The sequence below is a fragment of the Heterodontus francisci genome, chromosome 1 (assembly GCF_036365525.1).
Source record: "Heterodontus francisci isolate sHetFra1 chromosome 1, sHetFra1.hap1, whole genome shotgun sequence".
Classification (NCBI taxonomy): Eukaryota; Metazoa; Chordata; class Chondrichthyes; order Heterodontiformes; family Heterodontidae; genus Heterodontus; species Heterodontus francisci.
Genome location: NC_090371.1, coordinates 162,409,866 through 162,434,512, shown reverse-complemented (window position 1 = coordinate 162,434,512; position 24,647 = coordinate 162,409,866). Strand labels below are relative to the sequence as shown.

General features: G+C 42.7%; 1 protein-coding gene across 2 annotated transcripts in view; it reads left to right on the top strand.

Annotated features, from left to right (window-relative positions):
• The first annotated feature begins 1,852 nt into the window (after nucleotides 1–1,852).
• Nucleotides 1,853–24,647, top strand: part of LOC137347651 (complement C1q tumor necrosis factor-related protein 7) — an 84,258-nt gene continuing 61,463 nt past the window's right edge. Inside the window, exon 1 of one of the 2 annotated variants that reach the window (XM_068012433.1) lies at nucleotides 1,853–1,909. The gene's annotated coding sequence lies outside the window, so the exon portion shown is untranslated. Of the gene's footprint in view, nucleotides 2,109–24,647 lie in introns of both variants that reach the window. The other variant, XM_068012339.1, reaches the window with a different exon arrangement.

Sequence of the window (24,647 nt, the reverse complement as noted above, 5' to 3'; positions counted from 1 at the left end):
CAATTGTGAACTGTGAAAATGATTATGATAGTTACCTCAAGAGGACATAGACAGGCTGGTGGAATGGGCGGACACATGGCTAATAAAATCTAATGCCAAAATATATGAAGTGATACATTTTGGTCGAAAGAATAATGAGGGGCAATATAAAATAAAGGTTACAATTCTAAAGGGAGTGAAGGAACAGAGAGACCTCGAGTCTATTGCAAAAATTATTGAAGATGGCAGGGCAGGTCAAGAAAGTGGGTAAAAAGGAATACAGGATCCTGGACTTTGTAAATAGAGGCATAGAGTACAGAAGCAAGGAAGTTATATCAAATCTTTATAAAACACTGGTTCAATCTCAACTCGAGTATTAGTGAAATTCTGGGCATTGCACTTTGGAAGGATGTGAAGGCTTTAGAGAGGGTGCAGAAAAGATTTGCAAAAATGATTCCAGGGATGGGGGACTTCAGTTATGTGGATAGATTGAAGAATCTGCAGTTGTTCTCCTTACAGAAGAGAAGGTTGAGAGGAAATTTGATAGAGGTGTTCAAAATCCTGAGAGGTCTGGACAGAGTAGATAGAAAGACACTGCTCCCATTGGTGGAAGGGTCAAGAACCAGAGGACACTGATTTAAGGCAATTGGCAACAGAACCAGAGGTGACATGAAGAAAAGCTTTTCTACACAGCCAATGTTTCGGATTTGAAATGCAGCACCTCTGAGTGTGGTGGAGGCAGATTCAATCATGGCTTTCAAAATGGAATTGAATAAGCACCTGAAGAGAAAAAAATTGCAGGACTACTGGGAAAGGGTGGGAGAGCATGACTAGCTGAGTTGCTCATGCAGAGAGCCAACATGGACATGACAGGTTGAATGGCCTCATTCTGTGCTTTAACCATTCTAAGATTCTAATTTCAGAAAAGAGCCCTACAAGGAACATAGGATCCTTATTTAAACATTTTTATATATATTCTATATAGTTATGGTGAGAGCTTTGGATGCCTATGGAGGATCCCATATATAATCCTGCTGTGTACATGCGCCACTTGCTATATTGGATGCTGCTTGCCTGTTATATGCCTGTAAAATGGGTGCGGTGCTAATGAATTTCTAGGGCACTGTTTCCAACAGCATAAACCTTTTCTGTGGGGACATCTACAAATCTGTGTAGATTTATTAGTGCTTGATTGATTCAGTGATACAAAAAAGGTGGTATTTTTGTTTTCTTCCAACTAAACAAAAGACACAGTGACCCAGAAGGTTTGTATTCAATTATGCTCTGGAGTTTACAATTTAATTCCAGTGTCTTCTAACGTATGGGCTATATTGACTTTATTGTGAACTGATGTTATGTCTTTAATGGACAAGTGGAGTAGACACTATGTTATATCTTGCTATGTTAATAGCTCTGTGTATATTTACATTCTTGCCTTTGTAAGTCAGGAGGGTGTATGTGTGTGGGAGCTGGTGGCAGAATTTACTACATGGTAAGTTAATCAAACTTATCGCATTTACACACATGGATTAGTTTAGGCATTTTATAAAAGTATAATGAGGCTACTCTTGGGCATGCTGGAAATGAAGTAATACAATCTGTAGTGTTCTTTCTTTATATTAACTTTGATACTAGTTACGGATGTGAACTCAAAATTGTCTATAATTCCTTCCCATTGTTAAGGCATTACTGGAACTATTTCAGGCAATCCTAATTTCTTCTAACATTATATGCTATCCTTTGATGAAATAATCTGGCCCATTATGTTATTCTTAAACTATGCAACCAACTAATCTGCCAAAAATGGTCGTGGAAATGTGTCTGGTTTGAGGCAGGGGGAGGGTGGGGAGGGTTGGGAGGATGGAGAGGAAAGAAAAAGGATAGTATTTGTTTGTGGCTGTCGTGAGTAATGCAAATGGTCATTCTGACAGTAAGTTTATCACAAACCATTGCTTTCTTTAGCTTTTTCCTACCCATGTGTGGTGAAGGTAACAGGCATGTTTAGGAATGTTTAAAGGAACACTAGAAATTATCTTTATTCTGAAGCAAAACACAAGCTTGTGAATGATAATCAGAGAGCTGGGTTCTACAGCACTTGCATACAACAGCTGAATTGCTGCTGGAAGGTGGTAAGTGATTTTAAGAGTTCTAGTAAATAAAAAATATTTTGTTTTAATATAAAATCTTTAAAGAATGTTGATAGCTTTAATTTTTAATCTTTGGGTCTCTTGAGCAAACTGTAAAATAAAATAAACCCAGCTGCAACTTCTCAGCGATTACACAGACCGCAGCTGGACTGATGTTTTCTTGTTTTCAGAATAATTTAAGCACTTATGATGGACTTGAAGTGATTGTCAGCTCGCATAATTGCTGGGCTGCTTAATACTTCTGATGATTATTAAATGTTTGTTTGCAAGAGAACGTGCTTTAGGCAAAAAGAAACAGGGCAATTTGTTTAGTTCTGGACTGTGACAGGAGACTCACTGTATTGTGAATAAAGAACAGTTTAGAATTTTAAACCTGCCATTCACTGGAAAAGAACAAATATAACAATCTTAAGCAAGAATTAGAAATGTTATTTCTAAAATGAAGCTTTGACTATTAAAATATTGCTGGGAATCATATATTTTGTTATCAGATCGGAAAGCGAGCTGGAGCTGGAGAAATATATCAAAACCAGAGACTCCAAAAAGAACAGATGTAAGAAGCATCCAAGGACCTTTTGCAGTTGTAACATGAGCCAGTATTTATTTGTTGCACTGAATAATGTACTTGGGGCATTTATTGAGAACATAAACAGCCACTGCAATACAAATTATTTCATCATTTTTTTCACCTTTTCTAGCAAAATTTCTTGAACCAAAAATATGACCAGCACAAACCTTCTTGGTGAATTAGTCTAGAGAGCTAACATTGATGAAAGGGCTGTATTGCTGATAAATTGGGGGTTACTCCTGCCTTACGGATTCAAATTGAATTTGATTTAGCTGTTTCTTCTTCATGTTGTCTTCTGTGCCACTGCCATCAGAGACATTCCTGCAATGTAAAGGGGCCTTTAAAGGGACTCCACTATCTTTCAAGATATTTGGCTGGATTTTAACTTACCAGAGATGCCAGGAGCGATGGTTGGGGTGCGAGAGAATTAGGTGGGGGAAACCGGAGGCCTGCATTGAATGAACTGGAGTGCTGGAGAGGGTAGTCAGAGGGCTGAAGGGAGGGCGGAGGCCCAGATAGGGCTTGGAGGCCTTGGGAATGGGATCAGATGCTGGATAGCAGCGGGTCCGGAAAGTTAGGAACACAGTTAGGTGGCCTTAGGTGGGAGGCTGGATGCCTCAGGGGTAGGTCTAGGGAGATTGGTAGGGTCAGGAGCAGGGTGGGGCTGGTGTACGATCACCAGAGGTTGCCCAGCCAGGCACATTGGATCCAGCAGCTAAGTGAAAAGGCTCACACCTCCTGGATTGGACAGTTCTCACCTGGGATTAGCAGCCGGGTATACCACTCAAGGTACGCAGCCTCATTATAATATTCAAAATGCCAACCCAGTTCCTTGGAGCAGGTTAGACCCCTAACCAACCCGTCCCATCATTTCCCCACCTCACCGCACTGTCAGAACCAGAAGTGTGCAGGTTGGAGGTGGGTTTAGATCAGGATTTTAACACTTTAACCTTCCACCCGACCTAAACCCAACTGTTTCTTGAGGTTAATATTGCCCCTAGGTTATGATGGAGCTGCAGAAAATGCTAGTTAGGCCACAGCTGGAGTACTGTGTACAGTTCTAGTCGTCACACTATAGGAAGGATGTGATTGCACTGGAGAGGGTACAGAGGAGATTCACTAGGATGTTGCCTGGGCTGGAGCATTTCACCTATGAAGAAAGGCTGGATAGTCAAGGGTTGTTTTCCTTAGAGCAGAGAAGGCTGAGGGGGGACCTGATTGAAGTGTACAAAATTATGAGGGGCATATGAGGGAGATAGGAAGAAACTTTTTCCATTAGCGGAGGGGTCAATAACCAGAGGCCATAGATTTAACATAAGGGGCAGGAGGTTTAGAGGGGTTTTGAGGAAAAACCTTTTCACCAAGAGGGTGATTGGAATCTTGAACACACTGCCTGAAGGGGTGGTAGAGGCAGGAACCCTCACGACATTTAAGAAGTATTTAGATGAGCACTTGAAATGCCATAGCTTACAAAGCTACGGGCCAAGTGCTGGAAAATGGATTAGAATAGATAGGTGCTTGATGGCTGGCATGGACACAATGGGCCAAACAGCCTGTTTCTGTGCTGTATAACTCTATGACTGCTCTGATCCAGATTAGGATTCTCTGCTCTGATGTAAGTTCCACCATTCCTGTGCACATTATGCTAAATCCATGATGTTGCAGTGATTGACTATAGCTTGGTATATTCCTGATCACATCGTGATTAATTATAGCTTGAGCTACAGGGGTTCTGTTTTTACAACAACAACAACAACGGATGTTTACATAGTGCCTCTAAAGTAATAAAATGTCCCAAGGTGTTTTACAGGAGCATTATAAAACAAAATAAGAGAAGCAAAGTGAGAGTATGGAAAGAGACATAAAAGGGAATTCCAAAAGTCTTCCAAAGGCATATAAATAGTAAAATGGTGGATAAAGGAGGAATGGATCTGATTAGGGGATTTATACATGGAGGCAGGAGGCATAGCTGAGGTATTAAATGAATATTTTGCATCTGTCTTTACCAAGGAAGAAGATGCTGCACAGGTTATAGTGAAAGAGGAGATAATTCAGACACTTGAAGGATTTATAATTGATCAGGAGGTGGCATTGGATAGGCTGTCTGTACTTAAAGTTGATAAGGCACCAGGACCTGAAAAGATGCATCCAAGGATACTGAGGGAAGTGAGAGTGGAAATTACAGAGGCACTGGCTATCATTTTCCAGTCTTCCTTAGACTCAAGGGTGGTGCCAGAGGACTGGAGAATTGCAAATAGAGTCACAGAGTCAGAGTCATTTAAGGTACAGAAGCAGGCCATTCAGCCCATCGAGTCCTTGCCGGCTCCCCATGGAACTACGCAGTCAGTCCCACTCGCCAGCTTGATCCCCATAGCCCAGGAAGTCTATTTCTCTCAGGTGGCCATCCAACTTGCTCTTGAAGTCATAGATCATCTCCCCTTCCACCTCCCTTGTGGGCAGTGAGTTCCAGGTCATTACCACCCGCTGCATAAAAAAGTGGTTCCTCATATTCCCCCTCCATCTTTTTCCCAAAACTTTGAATTTGTGTCCCCTATTCCTTGTACCATGTGTTAATGGGAACAGTTTTTCCTTGTCTAACTTAACTAAGCCTGTCACAATTTTGTGCACTTCTATTAAATCTCCCCTCAATCTCCCTTGTTCGAAGGAGAACAAACCCAGCTTTTCCAATCTAACCTTGTAACTAAAATCCTCCATCCTTGGAATCATTCTGGTAAATCTCCTCTGCACCATCTCAAGGACCCTCACATCCTTCCTGAAGTGTATTGACCAGAACTGGGGCCTAACCAGAGCATAACAAAGATTAATAAATGTTACACTCCTGTTCAAAAATGAGTGTTAAGATAAGCCCAACAACAACAGGCCAGTCAGTTTAACCTTGCTGGGGAAGCCTCTAGAAATGATAATTTGGGACTAAATTAATAGTCACTTGGACAAATGTGTGTTAATTAAGAAAAACCATCACAGATTTAGGGGCAAATCATGTTTAACTAACTTGCTGGGGTTTTTTGATGAGGTAACAGAGAGGGTTGATGAGGGTAATGCTGATGATGTGGTGTACACGGACTTCCAAAAAGCATTTGATAAAGTGCTGCACAACAGACATATGGGCAAAGTTATAGTTCATGGAATAAAAGGGACAGTAGCAACATGGATGGGAATAAAAACAAGAAATTCTGGAAATACTCAACAGGTCTGACAGCATCCTGTGGAGAGAGAAGCAGACTTAACATTTCAAGTCAGTGACCCTTCTTCAGAACTGGCAAATATCAGAAATGTGAAAGGTTATAAGCAAGTGAAGCGGGGGTGGGGCAAGAGAAAAATATTTTTTGCTTGTTAAGGTGCTAAGTTATGATTGTCACATTTAAACTTTGATTGGGTGGCTTAACTTCCTTTCTGGATAACACCACACCACTGCTAACCAGAAGCTGCTATGTGCCTGTATGTTTGGAAGTTTTAAGATTGCGTGAAAAATTAATAAAAATAAGGCTTTTTGTAGTAAAGTACAATAAGTTGTCTCATGCATCAGTCGGTTCAAAAATGATCGAACTCTGAAATGGAATTAGCAGTATCCTATTGAATACTGGCCAAAGTTCACTTGTGCTAATGTTCTTAAATCAAAGTACAAAGAATGGATCTCTTCCCTAGGTTACATGCATGATTACCTTCTTTGCCACAATAAATTTACTTCCAACTGGCCCGTGTACAACTAATCAGCAGCTGGTTATTCTTTTGAAAAATAAAAAACATGTAGGCCTCAGAATATCTAGTCTCAGAGAGAGCAGAAAGCAAGATTCCCACCTCGGGAGGGTTGAGGATTTGTGGCAGAACCCAGTTATGCCAGGATTCTAACCTGTCTATATTGGTCTTCTAAATCCCGGAGGGAAATGATTATCTTGAGAGCAAAATACAAAGGAAGAGGCAGCGTTTTTTCAATCCAGGAAGGAACTCGATATTCACTGGTTGGAGCATTTAGATTTTCACCTCTGATTGGGGTGAGCATCTTTGATGCATCTTTGCCGACGCAATTCTATAGGCTCAATCATTTAAATGATCTGGTCCCCAAGGTTTGGGACAGGGTCTCCTGCTCAGGGTTAGGCTAGGCAGGCATGGGTCTGCTCCACTGCACTTGCAATAGTACAGCAGACCTCCATGAACTCCAGGACTGGAGATATAATCCCCCTGAAAATAGAAGCAAAGTTATTGATCTGAATGGAACAGAATGCATTCAAAAGGCTTTAGAAATTATGCTCAGCCTGCTGAATATTGTGATTTATGATTATAAGATTATGTAAGTCCTAGGGGCATGGGAGGCAGGTCAAAGAACAGAACCATTATAAATAAACAATGCTTAAAAACATCTTTACTCAAATTTGAACAAAGTGCCAACAAATTTCCATGCCATTTTCTTCTGATTTGGGAAACTGTGTAAACACTGATGTGGGCAATGGATATTGTACAGTCAAGTTAATAAGAACTTCAAATAGATACAATAGACGCTACAGTGTGCAGGCAATAAATATGCTATAAGCTGAGATTTGGTACTTCAGGCATCATTCATTTGAGTTACTTATAAGCGTAAATAGGATAAATCAAACTTCTGGGCCCCAATATTATTCTCCTATGAGCATGGTGATACTCATTTCCCAAGTTCAGAAGAGAGGACAAGTGGGTGGACATCCTTGAACTGGGCCTCTGCATCCTCTGCTTGAGCTTCTTCCAGCTGCCTGCATGTACAACTGGCAAAAGTAGGAATAAAATGAGGGGGACGGGGACTCCCATCTCTGTTTCCTTTTGGAAAACCAGTTTGTAGGGGTGCCGTAATCACTGTACTTTGCCTTCTCAGATTGGGTGGACAGGCAGCAAAGCCTGAAATGAGGAGATTTATATATGACTTATATTCCCTTGGCAAGCTAAGGTTGCATCTGAAGTTGTCACTCAAAGCTGCCCCCAATTTGTCCAGACATGCGTAGCATTCTTCAAGGTACCAATGCTGGTAAACGCTGGATCCTCATTATCACAAAATTATGCAACTTGCAACACAGAAACATTAATTTAGATAACCAATCAGGGCTGTACCCAAGAAGTACTCCTGAATGTTTCAGGCCCTGGAGGTGATGCATGAACATGCTAACTGTCAACTCGATGATATTTCTAGTGACACTCTGCAGCTGTGCCAGCGTTCCTGACAGGAGTCAGGAGACATGTCTGGATGTGATACCCCTTCTCACTCAGTGTCAGGGACCTAACAGTCTGGCTGGGATGAAAACAGCATGGAGGAATCATGACTGCATTTTTTTTTATTCGTTCAGGGGATGTCAGTGTCACTGATAAGGCCTGCATTTGTTGCCCATTCCTAATTGCCCTTGAGAAAGTGATGCTGAACTGCCTCCTAGAACCGTTGCATTCCTTGTGGTGTAGGTACACCCACAGTTCCAGGAACTGATGCAGCTGTCGAAGGTGCTGTCAAAGGAGGCTTGGCGAGTTGCTGCAGTGCATCTTGTAGATGGTACATACTGGGCTGAATTTTACGCTGCCCCAGCGGGTCAGTTGGTGGCGTGAGGGTGGCATAAAATTGAGTGGGAGGCTCTGGGAGGCCTACCAGCCCCGCTCCCACCTCCGGTCAACTTTACAGCAGTCAGGTGTGGGGGGGAATTGCCCGCCCACCCGAGGCCAATCAAGGCCTCGTTAAGTGGCCACTTAATGACCCTCGCCAGCCTCCACGGGTATTTTACCCATGGCAAGCGGGTGTGCTGGGGACGTGAAAGGCTGATTGGCCGGCAGCTGACTGAGGTGGGATCTCCTCCCTCAAGTGAGTGGAAGTCCCGCCTCGGGACAATTAAACCCCGGGGACCTGTAAAATATGGGACGGATCCCCAGGCTATGCGGAAGCGGGTTTGCCACCGACATTCACGTTGGTGGCGAATTCCCGTCTGCCCAAGGTAAAATTCAGCCCACTGTGCTGCTGTGCGTCGGTGGTGGAGGGAGTGAATATTGAAGGTGGTAGATGGGCTGTCAATCAACCAGCTGTTTTGTCCTGCACAGTGTCAAGCCTCTTGAGTGTTATTGGAGCTGCACCCATCCAGGCAAGTCAGAAGAATTCCATTACATTCCTGACTTGTGCATTGTAGATGGTGGACAGGCTTTGGGAAGTCAGGAGGTGAGTTACTCGCCACAGAATTCCCAGCCTCTGTACTGCTCTTATAGCCACAGTATTTATATGGCTGGTCCAGTTCAGTTTCTGGTCAATGGTAACCCCCAGGCCCTGAAAGTTTTTCTTTTAAGTCTGGAAAGTCCCTTGCGGACAATCCCTTCGGGCAAGACTTAACCAATTAAGGAAACAGGATACTTGATTAATAAGTCCAGAAAGTTTATCGAGAGTAAAACAGTACTTAATAATTAAAAGTAAAATTGTACTTAACAAACTTGAGAAATATAACTTTACAGCTCTAGCAGTTGCACAGACTGCTCCAGCTAGGTCACAGAGTGCCGCGGTCCTCTTTGTTTGGTCGAGATCCTTCATCAGGTGGAGAAATTGGCTGATGATCTGTGTCTTTACCTTTAAGGTCTTTTAGTGTCCCTGCTGTTATGACCTAGGCGGCACTGTCTTTTGTAGTTCCACTTCTCCACAGGTCACAACGTGTATTTAAACGTTTACACGACTACCAATAGAGCCAATCATATACCCTACTTTTATATCCCAGAATAAAATACACGAACCAGGTTTCTTTAATAAACAACAAAATTATCAGTTTATTATAAAGCAAGGCTTAACCAGTAATGAAGCAAATCTTTAACACACAGATTGAAATATGAAAGTTCCCTTTTTTTAAATTCCCCAACTACACACACACACTGGGAAAAAAATACTGAAGTTCTCTCTGCAGAGGACTGTTACAAAAAAAAGACTACTTTGGCCAAATTCTCGATGAAAAAAAGAGAAGATATGAAAGGATGTCAGTTGTCCCTTTTTGTGGGGTCTGTCGTCTGGGTATACGGAGACGGGTCACTGGTATCATTTCAGAAGCAGTCCATTCTGGAGATGTCGAGAATTATTTTAGTAGGCTTCCAAGAGAAATGTGACATCAGAGTTTTCCGCCAGCACACACTTAAATCGAAGGATTTTTTCCAGTTTCTCAAGAGCTATGCGGCACCAGGGATTTTTGTTCTCCCACATTAGATCTTTGTAAGAGAAAGAGGTGAGCTGGGTGATTTCTTCTTGGCTGGAAAATTCCAACTGTCTTTAAGCAGTTCACACCCCAACTAAACTGAAAACAATGTCTAAACCTCAAACAGAGAGTCAGCCTCCTGACCTCCATAAACCTTGACATGTCGCTTCACTGTCACCATTTTCCTCCAGGTCACCAAGCGTTCTGTTCTTTACTGAGCCCAAAGCACCTGACTTCCAGCACAGGTGGCTTTCAAAAAACATCTCTTGTCCTTTCAGTGAACTTGGTAAAAAAAAACACATCCATGGAATCTTTTCAGTTTTAACACAAGTCCTCAAAAATTAATTATAAACAAAAATGGAAGTACTTTCATAACACTGCACAGCAAAACCTTACAAGATCCCTGCTTTTAACACCTGGATGGCCATCACCCCACTTTAGAGTCAGACTCTTGTAAAACAATAATTGGTCCTAGATATTGCTAGGTAAACTTATTTGGTTCTTCATATGTTTCACCTGGCCTCAGAAACTCAGACATGAATACAATGGAGTAGTTTCACACTATCTCCTAATCTGATCTTAAACAAGTTTCCTATTCATGAAAGCTAGATTACTGAAGGCCACGATGAACCATCCCATGGACTTCATCAAGAGTCCTAGAAGGGCGCATTGTTTGAACACATTTAGTTGAAACTGCTCTTTCTCACACAGACACAGAAACTCACAGTAATTAGATTGAACAAACATTAAATGAAAATCCATTCTTTCTAAAATGATTATTGATTCAATAATTATAACTTAATCAATGTTCATCACTTTTACAGTCATCCTTTTCATGATGGGTAGCTACTTATTAATTAATATAGGATACAAAAGTTAGCACTGAACACAAAATGGCTTCTTTGTTCACGAGTTAATTATAAAATGTCTTCCTTGACCTTGTTAGTCATTACATTGGATGCAGTATAAAAATGGTCAAGTTAAACTAAAATCTAACTACCCAAGTGTACCTACAGCCCGTAGACTTTGCTATGTCCAGTGTGCTCAACCGTTTCTTGCTATCTCGTGGAGTCAATCAAATTTGCTGAAAACTGGCAGCTGCTGTGGATCTCAGGAGGAGGCCAAGATGGATCATTCACTCAGCACTACTGGCTGAAGATGGTTGCAAACGCTTCAGTCTTGTCTTTTGCACTGACATGTTGGGCTCCACCATCATTCAGGATGGGGATGTTCATGGGCCTCGTTCTCTGGTTAGTTGTTTACTTGTACACCATCATTCACAACAGGATGTGGCAGGACTGCAGACCATTAATCTGATCCATTGGTTGTAGGATTGCTTAGCTCTGTCTATAGCATGCTGCTTCCACTGTTTAGCATGCAAGTAATCCTGTATTGTAGCTTCACCTGGTTGCCACCCCATTTTTATGTATGTCTGGTACTGCTCCTGCCATGCTCTTCTACACTCCTCATTGAACCAGGGTTGGTCCCTTGGCTTGATGGTAATGGTAGAGAGAGGGATATGCCGGGCCATGAAGTTACAGATTGTGGTTGAATACAATTCTGCTGCTGTTGATGCTCACAGTGCCTCATGGACACCCAGTTTTGAGCTGCTAGATCTGTTCTAAATCTACCTCATTTTGTACAGTGATGTTGCCAGTAGCTGCCAGGAAACCAGGCACAGGCTGAGCATGATGTGTTGTCTATTGTCCTAAACAAGCTGGACATCGAGCGAGTAGAACCACTTTCTATTTAGAAAGCTGTCAGGATGGTGATGGGGTGCTTTGAATGTTAGGTGAGGTGCAGTCTATAATACCTTGCACCCTGGAATAGCCTGCAATACAGGTGATACTTTTTTTATACCTATAAAATGGGCACAGCAAAATTTAAATTCCAGACCTACATATTTCTGGCCACTATCACATACTTGTTGTCAGTGTAAATGCTTACTGCACCAGCAATTTTTAGATTTAGGTCTTAAATTTTTGTAATGCTACAACTTTATTTACTTTTTTTATTCTGATCATTTAACAGAGACTACAGTAAAAGAAAGACTTGCACGGATACAAATTTCTGCTACACCTAAATTTTTCAATTACACTCATCCCCACAGAAAACTAAATGCAGGAAATTCTCAAGAGCTGCTCCTTTGCACGAGGTGGTGTTTTGTTAATGAGCAGCAGAGGGTTTTGGCAGAGGTTTTTTTAGAAGGGGGGTCGAAAGGAGAATTTAAGTACAGCAAGGAGCAAAGTCACCATGGAGTTTTACATTGTTCTGGTAATTTATTCTTATTGAATTTTCTATATCTTTGAATGCTTTTTTATGCATCAAAATGCTATATCAAAAACAGAAAAGCTTCCTCTATTTCATTTTCTTGAATATGCTGTGAATGATGTACATAAACGATGATTGATAGCCTCAAACTTTAATTCTCATCGATAAAGAGGGATGGAAATTAGAAACATGGCCTAAGTTCTATACTATCCTTGCCACCAAAAACTCCTACCCACCCCTTCCCCCAATGCAGCCCCCATTGTTTACACTGATTTTTGCTTGTTTACACCAGTTTTTATGTTCCTTTGTATGCAAATTCCATTGGCAGAAATTTTGGTGTAAGTACCAATTAGGAAGATCCATGACTGAACAATGCAGGAAATTTCAGGCTGTTGTTATTTAACTTTCTGTTTCTCTTGCTCAAGTGATGGGATTCTAATCTCTGTGCTATGGTACACTACATGCCCAATGCTAAATTCAGCTCCCTCGTGAAAGTGTAGCTGGGATTTTCCACTTTGGCAGAAGGCCAACACGATGTTTATAGGGTAAGCCTTGTCCCACTGCTGACTAAAACATATTTTCTAGAGTCAACCTCATTTGAGCCATTTTGGCAAACTCCTGACTTGAGGGAGAGAAGATCTGCTGCAGCCATCAGACACCTATAGTGGCAATACATGGACAGATGCCTTCACAACACCTGAAGATACATTTTTTAATGCATTTTATCATTTACAGAGCAGCAGGATCAGAGGAGTTTGAGTTCGAAATCTCCCACAATACAGAGATGATAAAACACAGAAACACAGTTGGGCCTAGTATTGCTATGGTGTTAATGAAGAAACTCCAGCAGAATGGCTTCCCCTCACCCACTATTCTCCATCGGCCACTGAAATTACAGCAGGAAACCTGGGTAACTGCTGTGAAAAATCTGGTCTTCTGAGTAAGTCTGTCCTGGGCATAGGGCAGCAAGTTGTATCAACATAAACATGAGGAGCCAATACATGAATGTCACTCTTCAGTGACCTGAACGACACAGCACCAGATATAAATGTTTCCTTAGGCTTGTTCATATTTCAGTGGACCCCACCAAAATGCATTGGGCATGCCCGCTATGGAAAAGAATGTATTTGAGTCTGAGGAAGTGTATAATTAAATTGACATTCTTGTAATCACGTAACACATAGAATTATCTGTCCATCCAGAAGTTCAGTCAGAAGTAAGATTTGACATTCATTTTCCAACTGACAAGGTCTTGACTCAGTTGCTTCATGCGAGCACTCCAAAAATCTATTTTTTGTCTTTTATTCTAGCATTTTAAGTTGTTATGGTATACAAGTCAAACTGATAAATGCACCTTTCCTGCAATATAGATTTAGTGCTTTTCTAAAATGTAACCATTTGGCTTCGATGGTCTATAAATTTGGCCACACCGCCCCCATGTTCAGGCACTAACTGGTCTACTAAGTTCCCAATATGGCAGACAGAAAACGTGACTGCATTTCTGAATTGAAGCACACCATGGTCATATGGGTAAAGGGGAAAAAAGGCGCCCAGGTCCTATGCCTGAAATAGTGTTTGTTATGTCTCCTGGTTCCCATAAGTTACAAATAATCACACTTTAAACTTGGAAAGGCTGGAGCTCTTTGCTTATTCCATTCAGCTTCCATGCTGCCTGGTAAAGGATTGTGTTACGACCTGGTGAGAAAGGTGTCTCGGGGTCTTTCGCAGCCTTTACCCGATCTTATTGTAATAGAGTTTAATTTTCAACACATTGTGTTTTGGGCTCCCCCTTGGTGAATTCTTGTTCACCACTTTCCAATTATAAGGCAAAGAAATTAGCACAAACAGGCCTTAGGTTTAAAGAAGAAAAGTGAATTTTATTAAAACTTAAACTCTAATTCGGTTAATGCCTACGGATACACGCCACGCCCCACGCTAGCATACATACGCGATATGCACATGAAAACAGAGACAGAAAAGAGCAGATGAAAAAATAAAGTAGAGGGGTTTGAGGCAATACCAGAAGAGTTTCTTGCTACTGTGCTTCAAGCTCATTGTAGTCCTTTTGTAGGTAGTCTTGCTTTTTACTGGGTGCCAGTATTCTTCTTAAATCTTGTTTACTGTAGGAGACTTTTCTCTCTTGGGGTTCATGTGGCTTCAATGGGTCTTTAATTCTGTGAGAAAGAGATGGGAGCAGACAGGAGAGAGATATTCTCAGTCCAGGAGTCAAGAGCTTTCTGTCTTCAAATTCTCTGTGGCAAGTTCAAATTCAAAAACTCCAACAGCCAATTAGTCATGTGACTAAACTGGTCTGACCACGTCTGTTTGTGTATTCGGCCATCTTAGCAATTAACCTGGAATGCTAGCCTCTCCACCTTCAATGTTTAGTAATCAAAAGTCCATTGTGGATTAAATTGGAGTAGGGAGTGGCCCTTTTGTCCTTTCCAAGTACTGTCTGTTACTGTCTTTCCAGTCAAGGGTCTGGTGGTTTGTTTTGTTTTAAATCAAGTTCTTTCTTTATTCTAGTAACAGTTTAAAAAGCAATGTTGATGTGGCGAAATATGCGTATCTCATTCTTGACAGGTGGGGGCCTGCATGACACCTCCACACCGAGGGGAATGAAATGCGATTTGAAAAGAAACGCTGCATTTCATTAAAAGGTTTGAGAGAAATGTAAGATACAGAAAGAAAAACCATGAATTTCCCTCATTTATTTCCATTCATTCATCAATCTTAAAGCCGAATAGGATTGTCTTTTCTGGGTGCCAGTGCTGCTTTAATTTCCCCTTTTTTGACATCCCAGTAGCCATGTGGTTCTTTGGAGAAGTTTTTCTTCAGTTTGCCCATTGCCATGCCTGCCTAGGGTTTTGTTCCTGTTGAGGTAATGTTTTTTTCCAGGAGAGTTGTAGTGGGCGGCTCCATCCTGAACTTTCTTTCAGAGCTTTGGCTTCAGGGGATGGCTGCTTCCCTTTTCTTCTCACTGTGGGGGAGCATTCTTTATTAATCGCCCCTTTGCTCTCTGGGACACTCCTACCTGCAGGTATTTGTGCATGCTTGACTGCACGCTCCTGTGGCAATTCGACTAGATGAGGCATCACGCTCACAGTTTTGGTGCCCCCTAGCGTCCTAGTCATACAGAGTCATAGTCAAAGAGTTATACAGCACAGAAACAGGCCCTTCGGCCCATTGTGTCTGTGCCGGCCATCCAGCACCCAACTATTCTAATCTAATTCTAATTCCTGCACTTTGGCCATAGCCTTATATGCTATGGCGTTTCAAGTGCTCATCTAAATACTTCTTAAATGTTGTGATGGAACCTGCCTCCACCACCCCTTCAGGCAGTGCGTTCCAGATTCCAACCACCCTCTGGGTGAAAAAATGTTTCCTCAAATCCCCCCTAAACCTCCTGCCACTTACCCTAAATCCATGCCCCCTGGTTCTTGACACCTCCGCTAAGGGAAAAAGTTTCTTCCTATCTAACCTATCAATGCCCCTCATAATCTTGTACACCTCAATTATGTCCCCCCTCAGCCTTCTCTGCTCCAAGGAAAACAACCCTAGCCTTTTCAGTCTCTCTTCATAGCTGAAGTGCTCCAGTCCAGGCAACATCCTGGTGAATCTCCTCTGCACCCTCTCCAGTGCAATCACATCCTTCCTATAGTGTGGTGACCAGAGCTGTACACAGTACTCCAGCTGTGGCCTAACTAGCATTTTATATAGCGCCATGATAACCTCACTGCTCTTATATTCCATCCCTCGGCTAATAAAGGCAAGTATCCCATATGCCTTCCTAACCACCTTATCAACCTTTGTGCTGCCTTCAGTGATCTATGGACAAGTACACCAAGGTCCTTCTGACCTTCTGTACTTACTAGGGTCCTACCATCCATTGTATATTCCCTTGCCTTGTTAGTCTTCCCAAAATGCATTACCTCGCACTTTTCAAGATTAAATTCCATTTGCCACTGCTCCGCCCATCTTACCAGCCCATCTATATCTCCCTGTAATCTAAGGATTTCCTCCTCACTATTTACGACACCACCAATTTTCGTGTCATCTGCGAATGTACTGATCATACCTCTTATATTCACGTCTAAATCATTAACGTACACTACAAACAGCAAGGGTCCCAGCACCGATCCCTGCGGTACACCACTGGTCACAGGCTTCCACTCGCAAAAACAGCCCTCGACCATCACCCTCTGCCTCCTGCCACTAAGCCAATTTTGGATCCAATTTGCCAAATTGCCCTGGATCCCATGGGCTCTTACCTTCTTAACTAATCTCCATGTGGGACCTTATCAAAAGCCTTACTGAAGTCCATGTAGACTACATCAACTGCTTTACCCTCATCTACACATCTAGTCACCTCCTTGAAAAATTCAATCAAGTTAGTGAGACATGATCTCCCCCTGACAAAGCCATGCTGACTATCCCTGATTAATCCCTGCCTCTCCAAGTGGAGATTAATCCTGTCCCTCAGAATTTTTCCAATATTTTCCCAACCACTGATGTTAGACTCAGCAGCCTGTAATTACCTGGTTTATCCCTACTACCCTTCTTGAATAATGGTACCACATTCACTGTCCTCCAGTCCTCTGGTACCTCTCCTGTGGCTAGAGAGGATTTGAAAATTTGTGTCAAAGCCCCTGCTCTCTCATCCCTTGCCTCACATAACAGCCTGGGATACATCTCATCTCGGCCTGAGAATTTATCCACTTTCAAGCCTGTTAAAACAGCTAATATTTCCTCCCTTTCAATGCTAATATGTTCAAGTATATCACAATCTGCCTCCCTGATCTCTACATCGTCCTTCTCCACAGTGAACACCGATGAAAAGTAATCATTTAAAACCTCACCTATATCCTCTGGCTCCAAACAAAGATTGCCACGTTGGTCCCTAATGGGCCCTGCTCTTTCCTTGATTATCCTCTCACCCTTAATACACTTATAAAATGCTTGGGATTTTCCTTTATCTTGCCCGCCAATGTTTTTTCATGTCCCCTCTTCACTCTCCTAATTACTTTTTTAAGTGCCACCCTACACTTTCTATACTCCTCTAGTGTCTCCGCTGTTTTTCGCACTTGGGACCTGCCATAAGTCTCCTTTTTTTTTCCTGATCCAATCCTCTATATCCCTTGACATCCAGAGTTCCCTGGATGTTCGTCCTACCCTTCACCTGAATGGGTACATATTGGTTCTGAACTCTCACTATTTCCTCTTTGAATGACTCCCACTGATGTGATGTAGACTTTCCTACAAGTAGCTGCTTCCAGTCCACCTTGGCCAGATTCTGTTTTATCATATTGAAATCGGCTTTCCTCCAATTTAGTAGCTTTATTTCTGGTCCATCTTTGTCCTTTTCCATAACTACCTTAAATCTTACAGAGTTATGGTCACTATTCCCGAAATGCTCCCCCACTGACACTTCTACCACTTGACCAGCTTCATTCCTTAGAATTAGGTCCAGTACTGCCCCTTCTCTTGTAGGACTTTCTACATACTGGCTCAAAAAGCTCTCCTGTATGCATTATAAGAATTCCTCCCCCTTTAAGCCTTTTGCACAAAGACTATCCCAGTTAATATTGGGGTAGTTGAAATCCCCTACTATTATTACCCTATTATTTTTACACCTCTCAGAGATTTGCCTACATATCTGCTCCTCTATCTCTTCCTGACTGTTTGGAGGCCTGTAGTACACTCCCAGCCAAGTGATTGCCCCCTTATTGTTTTTAAGTTAAACCTAAATGGCCTCATTGAGGAACCTTCTAAGATCTCATCCCTCCTTACTGCAGTAATTGACTCCTTGATCAACAGTGCAATGCCACCTCCTCTTTTACACCCTCCCTTGTCACGCCTGAAGATTCTATACCCTGGAATATTGAACTGCCAGTCCTATCCCGATAACCTCCCTCAACCATGTCTCTGTGATAGCAATAATATCATAATCCCATGTGCTAATCAACGCCCTCAATTCATCTGCCTTACTAGTAAGACTCCTTGCATTGAAATAGATGCAATCCAACCTTGCATTTTTCTCTTGTGACTTACGAAGTCTATATTTGCTCTGCCTTCCAGGCAGACTCACTTTCTGTTCTATATTACCCCCTACTGTACCTCCACTCTGTATCCCATCCACCTGCCAAATTAGTTTAACCCCCACCCCAACAGCACTAGCAAATCTAGCAAGGATGCTCGTCTCATTCCAGTTCAGGTGCAATCCGTCCAACTTGTACAGGTCCCACCTTTGCCAGAAACAGACCCAGTGATCCAGGAAACTAAAGCCCTCCCTCCTGCACCATCTCTTCAGTCACGCATTCATCTGCTCTATCCTCCTATTTCTAAACTCACGAGCACGTGGCACCGGGAGTAATCCAAAGATTACATCCTTAGAGGTCTTGTTTTTTAATCTGCTAACTAGCTCCCTAAATTCTTGTTGCAGGACCTCATTCCTTTTTCTACCTATGTCGTTGGTACCAATGTGTACCACGACTGCTGGCTGCTCACCCTCCCCCTTCAGAATTTCCCGCAGTTACTCTGTGACATCCTTGACCCTAGCACCAGGGAGGCAACATACCATCCTGGAGTCACGTTTGCGGCTACAGAAACACCTATCTGTACCCCTTATGATAGAATCCCCTATCACTATAGATCTTCCACTCCTTTTTCCCTCCTGCTGTGCAGCAGAACCCTCCTTGGTGCCACGGACCTGGCTGTTGCTGCTTTCCCCTGGGAGGCCATCAGACCCAACAGTATCCAAAGTGGCATATCTGTTTGAGAGGGGGATAGCCACAGGGGACTCCTGTACTACCTGCCTACGCCTACTACTCCACCTGATGGTCACCCATCCCTTTTCTGCCTGTGCTGCCATTACCTGCGGTGTGACCACCTCTCTAAACGTGCTATCCACAACGTCCTCAGCATAGCAGATGTTCCACAGTGAATCCACTCGCAGCTCTAGCTCTGTGATGTGGGTAGTCAGCAGCTGCAGATGGATACACTTCCTGCACACATGGTTGTCAGGGACACTGGAAGCATCCCTGATTTCCCACATAGAGGTCTTTCTTTGTCTCTGCAGTTTCCTGTAAATGCTGGCAGCAACTCTGGTGAGGTGCCTCTAGAGTCTGCATTTACATAGGAGGATGTGGGGACCAACGTTTCAAATTTTTCGGGTTTGGCTGACCAGACAGTAGGGGTTTTCATCTGGGATTCCTCCCAGACTTCCTTTAACCTGCCGTCTTGGTCACTTTTTCCCCTTCTCTTTCTAAACTTTTGCCAGCCATGTGCCTGCCTGTCCCCTTTTGTTCTTGGCGGGGCTCCCTTACAGTTTACCAGCCCGCTGCTGGAGGGGAGGATCCTCTTAACACTGGTACAGGACTTAGGGGTGCAGTTTTCACTGTGGTTTGTGGTTTCCGCTCAACCTGGCACATGTGGCAGCTCCTGCAGTACTCCACCACATCTTTGTGGAGTTTTGGTCAGTCAAACTGTTGTCTTATGCGGGCTTTGGTCTTTCGTATACTGGCATGTACAGCCACTGTAGTCTCGTGGGCCCTTTTAATATTTCTCCCTGGTACATCTGTGGTACCACTAACTGGTGAACGACTGTCCACTTCTTGCCCTCAGGTCTGTGAGGAGAACTCCATTTCCTCATTAGTACCACATTCTTTAAAAAGTAGCAGTCAGGGACTCTCTCTGCTTCACTTTCAGACTGGGCAGCCGGTGCTAACTCTCGCAATACTGGGTCGGCTCACTGAGCCTCAGCTAGGGAACATCCATTTAATTCATTACCTCAGTCTCCTAACTTTCCAAAGAAAGTCTCGGGCAGGCAGATCTCATGGTCATCTGCCTGCAGTGCCAATTCAGTCTCCTCTGGGGGAGCTGGTTTGATCATGGCCTCATCCACTACACATTGGGGAATCTGCAGGGAACCGTCTCCTGCCATGGCCCTGTCTCTCTGACCTCCTTCTTTCTCTATTGGGGGGGCTACCACCTTCACCCTCACCAGATCATTACCGAGGATCAGGTCAACCCCGTCCACAGGCAAACTAGGGACAATCCCTACAGTCCTGAAACTAGGTCACACTCCAGGTACAGGCATACACTGCCCTCCAATATCATTCACCACCGTTTTGGTGTTCACTGCACTCTCTGGGCAAAAGATCAGGCCTTTTCCCAGTAAAGAGATCTAGTGTTCCCTGTGTCCCTGAGAATCACTATTGGCTTGCTTGCTCCACTTGAGGGGTATGGGGTTACTTTCCCTTCAGACACAAAACACTAATAACCTTCAGGAATCCTATTGACTTTTCCTGCACCAGCAGTCATAAGCTTCCTGGGTTGCACTCTTACAGCAGTTAAAGCCACAGCTTGTTCTGCTGTGCTTTGCATCAGGTCCCTGTCTTCACTGAGCAGGCGTGCCCTGATTAACCCTACTGGTTTCTCCTTTACTTTCCAGCAGTCAGCTTCTAAATGCTCTGCTTTATTACAATGGAAGCACACAGGTCTCCAAGTCTTACTCTCGTTCACAGCACCTTCCTTTTTGGCTGGAGGAGGGCCCCCTGTGTCTCCTGCTTTCCTTTTTCTCCCAGGACTGCCTGGGCAGATATTACCTTCCCACTGATTGTCCTTTACAGATTTGTGGGGGTGATTATGAAAGGCTCTCCCCTGGAAAATCGACTAATAAATTAATGCAAACTCATCTGCCAGAATGGCCACTTGCCGGGCTCCCTGAACCCACTGCTCCTCTACATGGGTCTTTATTGAGAGTGGGAGACAGTTTTTAAATTCCTCCAGCCGAATTACTTCTCTGAGAGTCTTATAGTTGAGCTGAATTTTAACAGCCCTCAGCTACTTGTCAAAAGCCAGCTGTTTACTTCTGCAAACTCCAGATAAGTTTGATTAGCTTGCTTTTTGACAGTTCTAAACTTTTGGCGATAGGTTTCAGATACTAATTCATATGCCCCAAGGATAGTATTGTTGGTCAGTTCATAATTTGATTAACTCTCATCTGGCAACAAGGAATAAACCTTATGGGCTTTTCCAATTAGCTTGCTTTGTATTAAAAGGGACCACGTCTCAATTAGCGATTTTAGCTGCCTTGTCAGTTTCTCAAAAGACACAAAAAACACTTCCACATCTTCATGATTGAATTTTGGAATTAATTGAGTGGGTTTTAGCAATTTTGTACCCAGCCCTGAATTCTGCTCCTCCATATTGGCCATGCTTTCACTGGCGTTACTCTGTCGCCCCCTAGTTAACTCAAGCCGCTTCAACTCTCTTTCTTCGCATTCTTTCTGGAATATTCTTTCTCTCTCTCGCTCGCTCTCTCCTGTCTTTCTGTTTCTTCCCGTTCCTTCTTGAATGCTTTCTCTTTCTCCCTCTTCTGCCTCTATCTCTCTCTTTCCCTGTCTTCTAATTCATGTTTCCTTTGTTCCAATTGTATCTTTGCTAACAATACCCTGTCGGATTCTGCTTCTAACACTTCTTCTGCTTCTTCAGATTTAAGGGAAAAATGGTTGGCCACTAGTCTTAGCAGTTCAGACTTCCTAGCCTTGCCAAGTACAGTGATCCCACACTGCTCAGGCATTTTGCTCAACTCCTCCATAGACAGTGCTTTTAATTTATCCCAAGTTACTTCACCCTGGCTTGGAGAACTACTAGCTTCAGTTGCAGACATGTTAGTTTTCAATCATAGACAATCACAAGAAAACCTGTAGTAATCATGCTCCATTTTTGATTAGGAACAATTTGGCTTCCCACTTCCAATTTATCTCATTTGTCTGTGGGTAACATTCCTGAAGCTCGCACCCAAATTTCTGTTACAACCAGGTGAGAAAGGTGTCTAGGGGACTTTCTCAGCCTTCACCTGGTCTTATTGTGACAGGATTTAATTTTAAACACACTATGTTTTGAGCTCCCCCTCGTTTTTTTTTTATTCATTCATGGGATGTGGTCATCACTGGCTAGGCCAGCATTTATTGCCCATCTCTAATTGCCCTTGAGAAGGTGGTGGTGAGCTGCCTTTTTGAACTGCTGCAGTCCATGTGAGGTTCACCACTTTCCAATTATAAGGCAAAGAAATGAGCACAAACAGGCCTTCTTAGGTTTAAAGAAGAAAAGTGAATTTTATTAAAACTTAAACTCTAATTCGGTTAATGCCTACGGATATACGCCGTGCCCAACGCTAACATGCATACATGATACGCACATGCAAATAGAGACAGAAAAGAGCAGAAGAGAAAACAAAGTAGAGAGGTTTGAGCCAATATCAGAACAGTTTCTTGTTAACCGTGCTTCAAGCTCACTGTAGTCCTTTTGTAGGTAGTCTTGCTTTTCATTGGGGCCCAGTATTCTTCTTAAAACTTGTTCACAGTAGGTGACTTTTCTCTCTTGGGGTTCATGTGTCTTCAATGGGTCTTCAGTTCTGTGAGAAAGAGATGGGAGCAGACAGGAGAGAGATGTTCTCAGTCCAGTGTCAAGAGCTTTCTGTCATCAAATTCTCTGTGGCAAGTTCAAATTCAAAAACTCCAACAGCCAGTTAGTCATGTGACTAAACTGGTCTGACCACGTCTGTTTGTGTATTCGGCCATCTTAGCAGTTAACCTGAAATGCTAGCCTCTCCACCTTCAATGTCTGGTAATCAAAAGTCCATTGTGGATTAAATTGGAGCAGGGAGTGGCCCCTTTGTCCTTTCCAAATACTGCCTGTTACTATGCAAATGTCTTTCCAGTCAAGGGTCTGGTATTTTTTTTTTTAAATCAAGTTCTTTCTTTACTCCAGTAACAGTTTAAAAATCAATGTTCATGTGGCGAAATATGAGTGTCTCATTCTTGGCAGGTGGGGGCCTGCATGACAACTGCTTTACACTGATATCATGTTACATATCACATGACTCTCCAGTGCAGCTATCAATGTGGCCTCCTGGAACACTTACATATAAAAGTTAGTTCCTAGCACTTTACAGATAAATAACAATATATATCAGTGTTAGGTTGTTTGCATATTGAAATAACGGGCCTATCACTTTTTTAAGGCTCCCCCTACAAGACTGCCAGCCAGCACCAGTACCAGCTGTGCTTAGCAAAACCAAACTTTGGGACCAACTGCTATCAAAAAGGTAACTTTTCCCCAATCCCTCATTCAAAAAATGTGGGCCACCGTTCTCCCTCCCCACTTGACAACACACCGTGACACAGCTTCTGATCCCCATCTCGGCCTCTGATCCTCCCCCCACAGCACCTTCGCTTCCGATCCTCAGCCTTCGATCCCCTTGCGGCCTCCCTTCTTTCAGCATCCGGTTTCCAATTTCCCCTCCACCCCAAAGTGCCCCAGCCTCCAATCGCCCAATCCTTACCTCAGGGCTGCCGTGTCACTAGATCTCAGATTACTCATCATTGATTGCCTGTTTGCATAGCACTGGATCCATTGAAATAATATTCAAAATCCAGTACAGGGGTTGCCTTGATCCTCACCACTCAGGTGCAAGGAACGTACCCTGTACTTTTGGGCGCACTCGAATTTTACCCCCCACCCCCATGACTTTTAGTTTTTGATGTTTTGCTATATTGTTCTTGAAGCTTTTAAGCATTAATTGATGTTCAAACCATGTCAGATGAATGATTGAACTGACCTCTTTTCTGCCATTGGTGATTTTGGTATTTTTCTAAGGTGGAGCAGCAACTTCAAGTTGCATAATATTTTGGAAGTCATTTTAGTGATGAAGAGAGCATTAAACAATGTTTGTGCCAAAGGAAGTTTTCCTTTAGTCTTTAAGAAGCAGCAAAACCTGTGTATTATGCTGCCACATTTTAACACGAAAGGAACAGAAATGGGGTCTAGTATATGTATGTTAATCTACGTACTTTTTTTAATCATGTATTATTTTCAGCATCTTTATTAACTCCATTGCCTGAAGAGAAACAGATTTGCTTGCGTGGAATGATGACCAACTTTTTAAACTCATCTGAACTTACTTAAATTGCACTATAATTCATAATGCGTAGAATTTATTTCAACAGATATTGTCGGTAATCATCAAGTCAATCTTAAATCTGGAATCCGGAGTAAAGGCTCTTACAGCAATGTCAGAATCATGGTCTGAAAATGTTATTTATTGCTGCTGACTCTGGGGGAGATTGTTTCTGTGTTGGTGCCTGCGTATATGCAGCTGTTCGTTGATCATATAAATCTTCAGTTCTAAACTCTAAATTCCACAGATAAAGTGTCAAGATGTCTGAAAATGCATGATGTTAATTTCAAAGGAAAAAAATTGTCTTGCCAAGTTAATTGCTGCCAAAAGAAAAGAATCTGAATTATTGTTCCTGTCACTTAAGCTTCAAAAGCAACATTCATCCATTTTTCAAAATAAAGAGAAGAAAGAAAAATAAGACTGATAGATAATGCTTCCAGTAAAACGATTGTTTTTGTGGACTGAAAGTTTTGCTAGGACATATAAATACATTCTTAGTAATTTAATCAGTTACACAAATATTGGACATC